At 41.2% G+C, this 9,535-nt stretch overlaps 1 non-coding gene across 1 annotated transcript; it reads left to right on the forward strand.

Annotated features, from left to right (window-relative positions):
• Positions 1 to 8,437: 8,437 nt before the first annotated feature.
• Positions 8,438 to 8,543, forward strand: LOC127099460 (small nucleolar RNA R71). The gene has a single exon (XR_007793958.1). It is a non-coding gene; the product is annotated as a small nucleolar RNA R71 (small nucleolar RNA).
• The last annotated feature ends 992 nt before the right edge of the window (positions 8,544 to 9,535 follow it).

Raw genomic sequence — 9,535 nt, forward strand, 5'->3', positions numbered from 1 at the left:
GAGGTTTAAGAGTTTTAATGGAATGAGAAAGAGTGTGAGAGAAAGAGATGATGAATGATGAGAGAGAGTAATGAGGTGTGAGTGAAAAATCATATAATGATAAGGTAAATGGGGAAAAGGTGTGGTTAATAGTGGATTAAGTGGGTGGGTCCCATGAAAATTCGAATTTTTAAAAAAAAAAGTTCAAAAATTCCGCCTGCCTGACACGGTCGTGTCAACTGACATGGGTGGCCGTGTCAGGCTACTGGTTTCACCATATTCTGCATTTTCCTTTAGTGCTCCTGACACGGCCGCCCGTGTCAGGCTACTATTTACCAAATCCAAAAATCCTTTTTCTTACAGTCATCCTGATACAGCCCGTGTCAGGCCACTGTTTTCCCATATCCTTTTTAGCTTTTTCCTCTCCTGACATGGGTGGCCGTGTCAGGCTCTTCTTTTTGCCGTTTTTTTTGTTTTTTCGTCAGTTCAACTGCTAGTTCCTTTGGCTATGAGATGTTCCTTCCTTGTAGAGCTCCTGTATAAACCTACAGACACACACAACTGATTAGAAATAAAAAGCGTGGGTTGCCTCCCACGAAGCACTTCGTTTAACGTCGCATGGCTTGACGGTTCTCCGTCTACTTAGGTGAGACATATTTATTCGATTGGACCACCCTCCTGGTCTTGTATGTATGGTTTAACTCTCTACCCATTCACCTTGAACGTGTCTCCGTTTGCTGGATTTTTTAGTTCAACGGCTCCATGTGCAAATACTTTATGTATCTCAATGGGTCCCGACCATTGTTACCTTAGTTTCCCTGGGAAGAGCTTCAACCTTGAGTTGACTAATAACACCAATTGTTCTTCCTGAAAGTCTTTCTTCGGAATGCGACTGTCATGCCAGGTTTTGGTTTGCTCTTTGTATATCTTGGCATTCTCGTACGCTCGATTTTTGAATTCTTCCAGCTCTTGTAATTGGAGGATCCGAGATTTACCCGCTTTGGAAAGATCATAGTTGAGGAATTTGGTGGCCCAAAACGCCCTATGCTCAAGTTCGAGTGGTAGGTGACAAGCTTTACCATACACTAACTGATACGGGGACATAACTATTGGTGTCTTGAACGCTGTTCGGTATGCCCATAGTGCATCATCAAGCTTGATTGACCAATCTTTTCATGAGGCACTGACGGTCTTTTCTAGGATTTGCTTGATTTGACGATTGGATACCTCAACCTGTCCACTAGTCTAGGGGTGGTATGGTGTGGCGATTCTATGCTTGACATTGTATTTACGCAGTAGGTTCTCCATCAACTTATTTAGGAAATGGGTACCTTCGTCACTAATCAGTGCTCTTGGTATCCCAAACCGTGCGAAGATACAATTCTTGAGAAAATTGATTACCACCTTTGCATCATTCGTGGGCAGTGCAACTGCTTCCACCCATTTTGACACATAGTCAACCGCACCCAGAAGGTATTGCTTTCCAAAGGAAGGTGGGAAGGGTCCCATAAAATCTATCCCCCACACATCGAATAGTTCGACCTCTAACGTGGCATTCTGAGGCATCTGATTTCTTTTGGATATGTTTCCCGTTCTCTGACATCTATCACACTCTTTTACCACTACTTGTGCATCTTTGAACAGTGTGGGCCGGTACAGTCCAGACTGGAGGACTTTGACTGCGGTTCTGTCTCTGCTAAAATGTCCTTCATATTTTGAGTTATGACAGGCTTTTAAGATGTCCCTCTACTCTTCCTCTGGAACACATGTCCTAACCAGTCCATCTAATCCCTTTTTGTAAAGGAATGGATCGTCCCACACATAGAACCTACAATCATGCAAAAACTTTTTTCGTCTGTTAGAGTCAAAGTCATCAGGTATCAGTCCACCTACCACAAAGTTCGCGTAATCGGCGAACCATGGGATATGCGAAACAGCTAGAATACGTTCGTCCGTGAACTCATCTTTGATGGGGTGCGTTTCTTCTGTTTCTTGAATCGGAGTCATCCGAGACAAGTGATCAGCAACAGTATTTTCACTACCCTTTTTGTCTCTGATTTCCAGGTCGAATTCTTGTAGTAGTAGGATCCATCGCAGCAGCCTTGACTTTGATTCCTGTTTGGCAAAAATATATTTTAAAGCAGCATGGTCAGTATATACAATTACCTTGGATCCCAACAGATAGGATCTGAACTTATCAAACGCGTATACCACTGCCAGGAGTTCTTTTTCTGTGGTTGCATAGTTCATTTGAGCAGTGTTTAGTACATGGATTGCATAATAGATTACGTGCAAGAGCTTCTCTTTGCGTTGCCTTAGTACTGCCCCTACTGCGTTATCACTTGCATCACACATTATCTCGAAAGGAAGAGACTAATCTGGGGCAATAACTATGGGTGCAGACACCAACTCCTTCTTCAAGGCCTCGAAGGCTTTCCTGCATTCCTTGTCAAATAGGAACGGGGTATCTTTTACCAGCAGACTAGTCAGTGGTTTGGCAATCTTGGAGAAATATTTTATGAACCTGCGGTAGAAACCTGCATGTCCTAAGAAGCTTCATATACCTTTTTCGTTTACCGGTGGCGGCAAATTAGCTATTACCTCCACTTTTGTTATGTCCACTTCGATACCTTTGTTGGAGATCTAGTATCCCAAGACTATTCCTTTTCGGACCATGAAGTGACATTTTTCCCAATTCAGGATCAAATTTGTTTGCTGGTATCTTTCTAACACAAGTGACAAGTTAGTCAAACAATTATCAAATGAAGAACCAAATACTGAAAAGTCATCCATAAATACTTCCATACGTTTTTCGAGCATGTATTCAAAGATTGAAGTTATACACCTTTGAAAGGTGGCCGATGCGTTACACAAGCCAAATGGCATTCTTCTATAAGCAAAAATACCATAGGGGCATGTGAATGCAGTCTTCTCTTGGTCTTCAGGGGCAACCGCAATCTGGTTGTACCTAGAGTAACCATCTAGGAAATAATAGTAATCGTGTCCTGCTAACATTTCCAGCATTTGATCAAGGAATGGTAACGGGAAGTGATCCTTCCTTGTTGCCAAGTTTAGTCTTCTATAATCGAGGCACACTCTCCAACCTGTAACAGTTCAGGTTGGAATCAACTCATTCTTTTCATTCTTTATTACCGTTGTGCCCCCCTTTTTTGGTACCACGTGGACTGGACTTACCCAAGAGCTATCGGAGATAGGGTAGATTAGGCCCGCATCCAAGAGTTTTACAACTTCTTTGCGCACCATTTCTTTCATGGCTGGGTTAAGTCTTCGTTGTGGTTGCACTACCAGTTTGTGATCATCTTCCATTAAGATTTTGTGCATACAAATAGTAGGGCTTATACCTTTTAAGTCCTCAATTTCCCATCCGATTGCACCCTTGTTTTTTTTAGCAATTGAATGAGTTCTGCCTCTTGCACACTCTGTAGACTAGCATTAATGATAGCTGGACATTTTTCTTCAGTGTCTAGAAATACATACTTTAGATTTGTTGGTAACTGCTTCAGATTCACCCCCTTTTTTGGTTCTTCAGTGACATCGGATGGTGGTGGTCTTAGATCTTCCCATGAGTGTGGTCTAGATTCAATCCATTCAGGTTGTTTTTCCATCATAGCAAGCACCTCAGACTCTTCTTCATCTTCATTACTTTCAAAAATGGATAAGCTTAAGACCCGGTTTAGTGGTGACTGGGGTCTATGTTGTTCATTTTCTTGAGCAATTACTTGGTCGATTATATCTATAGTGTTGCTTGTGCCGATATCATCTTTGTATTGCATTGTATTCCTCATATCTATTTTTAAATCTTCATCATAGACCTTGAGGGTCATATTTCCTTCCTCAATATCTATCATACACCATCCTGTTTCCAACAAAGGTCTTCCCAATATGAGAGGAATCTCCTCATCCTCCGGTATTTCCAGAATGACGAAGTCAACTGGGAAGACAAACTTGTCAATTTTGACCAGAACATCTTCCACAATACCATAGGGTTGCCTAACAGAATGATCCGCAAACTGAAGGGTCATTCGAGTATCTTGAACAGAACCGATGCCTAATTCCTTATAGATGGACAGTGGCATCAAGCTTACACTTGCTCCTAAGTCAATCAGAGCCTTCTTGAATTTTCTATCACCAATAGTGCAAGGAATAGTAACCGATCCCTTGCCTTTCTTTTTCACTGGGATTTTCATGCCTTGGAGAATGGCACTGCATGTTTCAGTCAGGATGATCGGTTCCGTATCAGTGGAACGCTTCTTGGAAATTATGTCTTTCATGAACTTGGCATATATTGGCATTTGTTCCAATGCTTCAGAAAAAGGGATATTGATTTCGAGTTTTTTGAACATCTCCAGGAACTTCTCAAAATTCTTCTCATGTTGTTTTTTCTTTTTCTGTCTGGAGGGTAAGGGAGTTTGATTATGGGTTTATGAACCTTCTCCTTCTCCTTTACAGGAGGTAGTATTGCTTTGTCATCTTGGACTTTTGTTTCCTTGATTTCTGAATCCACCTCTATTAATCCACATTTTCCTATATCATTTTCCTCTATTGACTTTCCACTTCGGGTTGTGACAGCGTTAACAGTGTTATGTTCCCACAGATTTGTCACCGTACCACTAGATAGGGTGCCCGGGGCTTTAGAGTTTGAAGCTAACTGTTGTGCTATCCGTCCCATTTGAACTTCAAGATTTTTAATGGAGGATGTGGTGTTTCTCTGATTAGTCCTTGTTTCTTCTTGAAACTGTATGTTGTGGGTTGCTAACTTTTCAAAGGCAATCTCCCATTCAGCCTTTTTAGGTGCCTGTTGTTGTTGCTGCTATTGATGATACTGAGTCTGATATTGCTTTGTACCTTGTTGCGGAGCATTCCCTCTCTAATCTTTCAAGGAGAAGTTTGGATGATTCTTCCAACCTGGGTTGTTGTGTTAGAATAGGGATTATTCTGCTTCAAGAATTTGATCTCTACAATTTGTTGGGGAGTCGCAAAGCAATAGACTGTGTGAAGAGGTCCATTACAGATTTCACAAGTGCTCGCCTGAGCTGGCTGAACCTGCGCTATCTGTTCAGTACCTATATTCCTAGCTTTCAGCTTTTTGTCTACTTCGGCAGCAACAGTGTCTTCCAGACGAATTTTATTTGTCTCTAATTTTAGATCAATCACCCCATCTGGCTGATTGGTACATCTGTTATATAGCTCTAGATGCTCATTGGTAGCTATTGCTACAATAATCCTCTAGATACCAGTGGCTATTGAGAAATTTGTTAAGCCATCGGCTGCTGTATCAATCAACTATTTTTTTTTCCAGCCCATTAACGAACATCTGCATTTGTTCGGTCTAATCCATATTGTGAGTGGGACACGCGACTAATATCCTTTTGAATCTTTTGTAAGTGGCTCCTAATGATTCACCATCCTTTTGTTTGAAATTAAGAATTTCATACCTTTTTCTCAAGAATACTGATGCTGGAAAGTACTCATTTAAGAATGCAGTCTCCATCTCCTCCCAAGAAGTGATACTACCGTAGGGAGAGAATAGAACCATTCTTCCGCGTCTTCAGCTAAAGTGAACGGGAACATTCTCAATTTTTTTGCTTCATCAGTATGACCATTAATTTTTAAGGTGGTGCTCATGGTCAGAAATCTTTGCAGGTGTTTGTTGGAATCTTCATTAACCTTTCCGGTGAAAGGTTTTCTTTCCAATTGATTGATCGTGCTAGGATGCAGTTGAAAATTCGTCACATTCACTGGTTGGTTAACAATGGTCAGTCAACCACCCGGTGCATTTGCACCTCCATAGTCACCCAGGAGTCTTTCCGGAGGTGGAGGAGGTGGAATTGGAGGAACTTCAGCCATTGGTTCCTTGACTTCTGAGTGATCAGAGGTACTCTCTTCTGTAGAATCCACTCTTTGTTCTCTGCATCTTTGGTGAAGGGTTCTCTCGATCTCTGTGTCAAAAAGAAATTTAGCTGAGGGTTCTCCTCGCATACACAAACCAGCTCTCCGAATTCCTTGATCTCTGTAATACTTGATTGCTTCACAATATTGTGTTTGGCCATATTCCATGATTTTTCCTTTGGCAGAAAACCTTCTTTTATAGTGAAAATTCCTAGTAGCAGTTGGATAGGTCCAACGATGTCTCTAAGAAGCCCGACGAACGAAAAGCCCGACAAAACTATATTTTTTGGGCTTGGGCTGACACGACGCGTGTCAGCTGACACAGGTGGTTGTGTCAGCCTACTGTTTAAGCTAACACGCCCATGGCAGGGGTGACACGGTTGAGGGCACTGCCTGACACGGCCCGTGTCAGGCTACTATTTTCTTCACTTGTCTTCCCTTGCCCTGACACGGCCCGTGTCAGGTGACACGGGTGGCCGTGTCAGGCCTCTTGTACCGGGGTTTTCATCTCCTTTTCTTGCCGGAATCTCGCACTGTCTTGTTCTGAGTTCTCTGGTTCTTCTACCTGGATCTGTCGAACAAAAACACAATTATCCCACACATAAAATTATGATAATAAAAGGTAAAACATAACAAAGATTAAAAACGCGTAAATAAAATTACGGAAGTAAAACTAACTCGAAATGTATCATAAATGCTTGCACAGTGTTTTAAATGCCTCTGTTTCGCGTCAGATCAGTAATGAAAACTCAATGTAAATGGTGACTGATCAAATCCAAACATTCGTTAGTGTGAGGTTTTGTTTCCTCTAGCTCGTCATCCTTGTCATTCGGGTTTGAAAATGGTTCGATCACGGGTTCTCTTCGGTCAAATTCTCTTATGCACTCATCTATGATATCGATCGCATAACATGCGTCGCCTAGGATAGGTGCCATCAGGAATTTTGAAAGAATGAACTCGATCTTTTCATCCCCTACTTCGAAGGCTAGTTTTCCTCTTTTAACATATATTATAGCTCCGGCTGTTGATAAGAATAGTCTACCTAAAAGGATAGGGATATCTTTATCTTCTTTGATATCCATGACCATAAAGTCTTTTGGGATATAAAGTTGACCGATCCTAACTGGGATGTCTTCTAAAATTCCTTCAGGATACTTAACAGACCTATCGGCTAATTGAAGGGACATCTTAGATGGTTGTAATTCTCCTAAGTTTAACCTTTTACACACAACTAAGGGCATTAAACTCACACTAGCGCCTAAGTCTAGGAATGCTTTATTGATCACATGAATCCCTAAAAGGCAAGGTATAGAAAAACTATCGGGGTCTTTCTCCTTCTTAGGGAGTTTATCCTTGGAAAAAAAGTTGCATTCCGGGGTTTTTGGATCGTCGAGCATACGCTTGTTGGTTAAGATGTGTTTGAGAAATTTGGCATAAGACGGAATTTGGGTGATAAATTCGGTGAAAGGAATTTCTACATGAAGCTTCTCTATTACTTTTTTAAATTGTTGGTATTGGTTGTTAATTTTGGTTTGTTTAAGTCTTTGCGGATATGGGATTGGTGGTTTGTACGGGGTGGTGGTTGTATGCTTTATCTTTGGCTTCTCCTTCTTGGTTGGTTTGTTTTTCGGGTTCTACCGGTTCCTCTTCTTGGTTGGTAGGTATATTCTCTTTAGAATTTTTAGACTCACTCATTGCTGGGTTATGAAGCCCTTCGTAAATGGTCCCACTTTGTAACGAGATAGCGTTAGCTTGCTCTCGAGGGTCTAGTTTAGATTGTCCAGGGAATTGGCCTCCAGGTGTAGTTTGTGGGGCTTGGTTTTGTGCTACCTGTGAGATCTGGGTTTCAAGCATCTTGTTGTGAGTGATTATCTGATCAACCTTGGTTCCTAATTGCATTATCAGTTCATTTACGTGAATGTTCTGGTTTAGGAATTCTTTATTTTGCTGAGTCCGGCCTGATATAAAGCTCTCCATGATCTTCTCAAGGTTAGACTTTTGGTGCACAACTTGCATAGGTTGATTTGGTTTTTGGGCTTGATAACCTTATGGCCTTAGAGGTGCATAATTTTGGATAGCTTTCTGGTTTTTATAGGAGAAATTTGGATGATTCTTCCATCAAGGGTTGTAAGTGTTTGAAAATAGGTTACCTTGGGCGTAATTCGCCTGGTCCATTTTCAGGTCGTTCAAAAGGTTACACTCCGCCGATTCGTGTCCTTTAGATCCACAAAGTTCGCACTCTGTGTGGACTACTGCTGCGGTGTCAGTGTTTGTAGACATATGTTCGATCTTAAGGGCTAAAGCGTCCATTTTCGCCTGCATCATGTCCAGAGAGCTTATCTCATGTATTCCACCTTGGGTTTCATTTTTCTTTATTGATGCTCGTTCAGTTCCCCATTGGTAATGATTTTGGGCCATATCCTCAATTAGGTCACAAGCTTCAGGATAACGTTTTTTCATCAGTGCGCCACCTGCGGCATCGTCGATGCTCATCTTGGTGTTATAATGGAGTCCATTGTAGAAGGTGTGAACGATCAGCCATTGTTCTTGGTCATGGTGTAGACAGACTCTTAATGGCTCTTTATATCTCTCCTAAGCTTCAAAAAGCGATTCTCCTTGGTTTTGAGTAAATCTACTTATTTGGTTTTGAAGAACAACAATCTTACTAGGGGGAATATCTAGCAAGGAATACTCTCCTAAGGTCTTCCCATGTAGTTATTGAATTGGCTGGAAGTGAATCTAGCCATGAACGTGCTCTATCACTATGGGAGAAAGGATATAATCTTAAATGGATCGCATCTGGTGATGGACCGTTGGATTTAAAGGTGTCGGCCAGTTGGATAAAAAATTTTAAATGTTGATTTGGGTTCTCTGTAGCGAGACCTGCGAATTGGTTTTGTTGCACTAATTGCAACAAAGATGGTTTTAGTTCTAAGTTGTTAGAAGGAATAAGGGGGTTTACTATACTCGAACTAGGTTCCTCGTCAGAGGGTTGGGCAAATTCCTTAAGAGGTCTCCGGTCGCGATTCACGGCCATAGATTTCTTAATTCGGATGAGTAAGAGGCGTGTACGAGTGTAACATTCGGGTTCCGCTAAAGGATCTACTAAATTTCTGGTACTACGGGTTCTTCGTATTTAACGGCTAATAATGCCATAGTCTAGACGGTGTAAGAACAGGGTATGAAATTTGACGAAGTTTCACCCCACCAACGGCGCCAAAAACTTGATCGGTGAATTCGCAAGTGCACGAATCGCGTCAAAGTAATATAAAAGAATATTGATCCCACAAAGACCAAATCGTCAATCTATCGATTACTATCGTTATGATGTTTATCTAAGGCGGTATAAAAGAGATATTGATGTTGCAAAATAACGGTAAATAATAAATGCAGGTAACGACAGTTGAATGTATTTCACGTCAGTTAAGTGATGTTTCGATGGTCTAAATAGAACTACTTATGAGGCAATATTTTCTACTCTTGAAAAGAATCCATTTAACACGAACTGTCACTTTGGCGTATTCAGAATCGAGTTTACCCTTAAATTAAGGCCTCTTATTGTCACTTATAAAAGCTGCGCAGAACGCTAAAGTAGTAAACTTATTTTTAAGAAATAAGACTCATAAACTTTGTTGAAAAGTGATTT

The sequence above is a fragment of the Lathyrus oleraceus genome, chromosome 6 (assembly GCF_024323335.1).
Source record: "Lathyrus oleraceus cultivar Zhongwan6 chromosome 6, CAAS_Psat_ZW6_1.0, whole genome shotgun sequence".
NCBI lineage: Eukaryota > Viridiplantae > Streptophyta > Magnoliopsida > Fabales > Fabaceae > Lathyrus > Lathyrus oleraceus.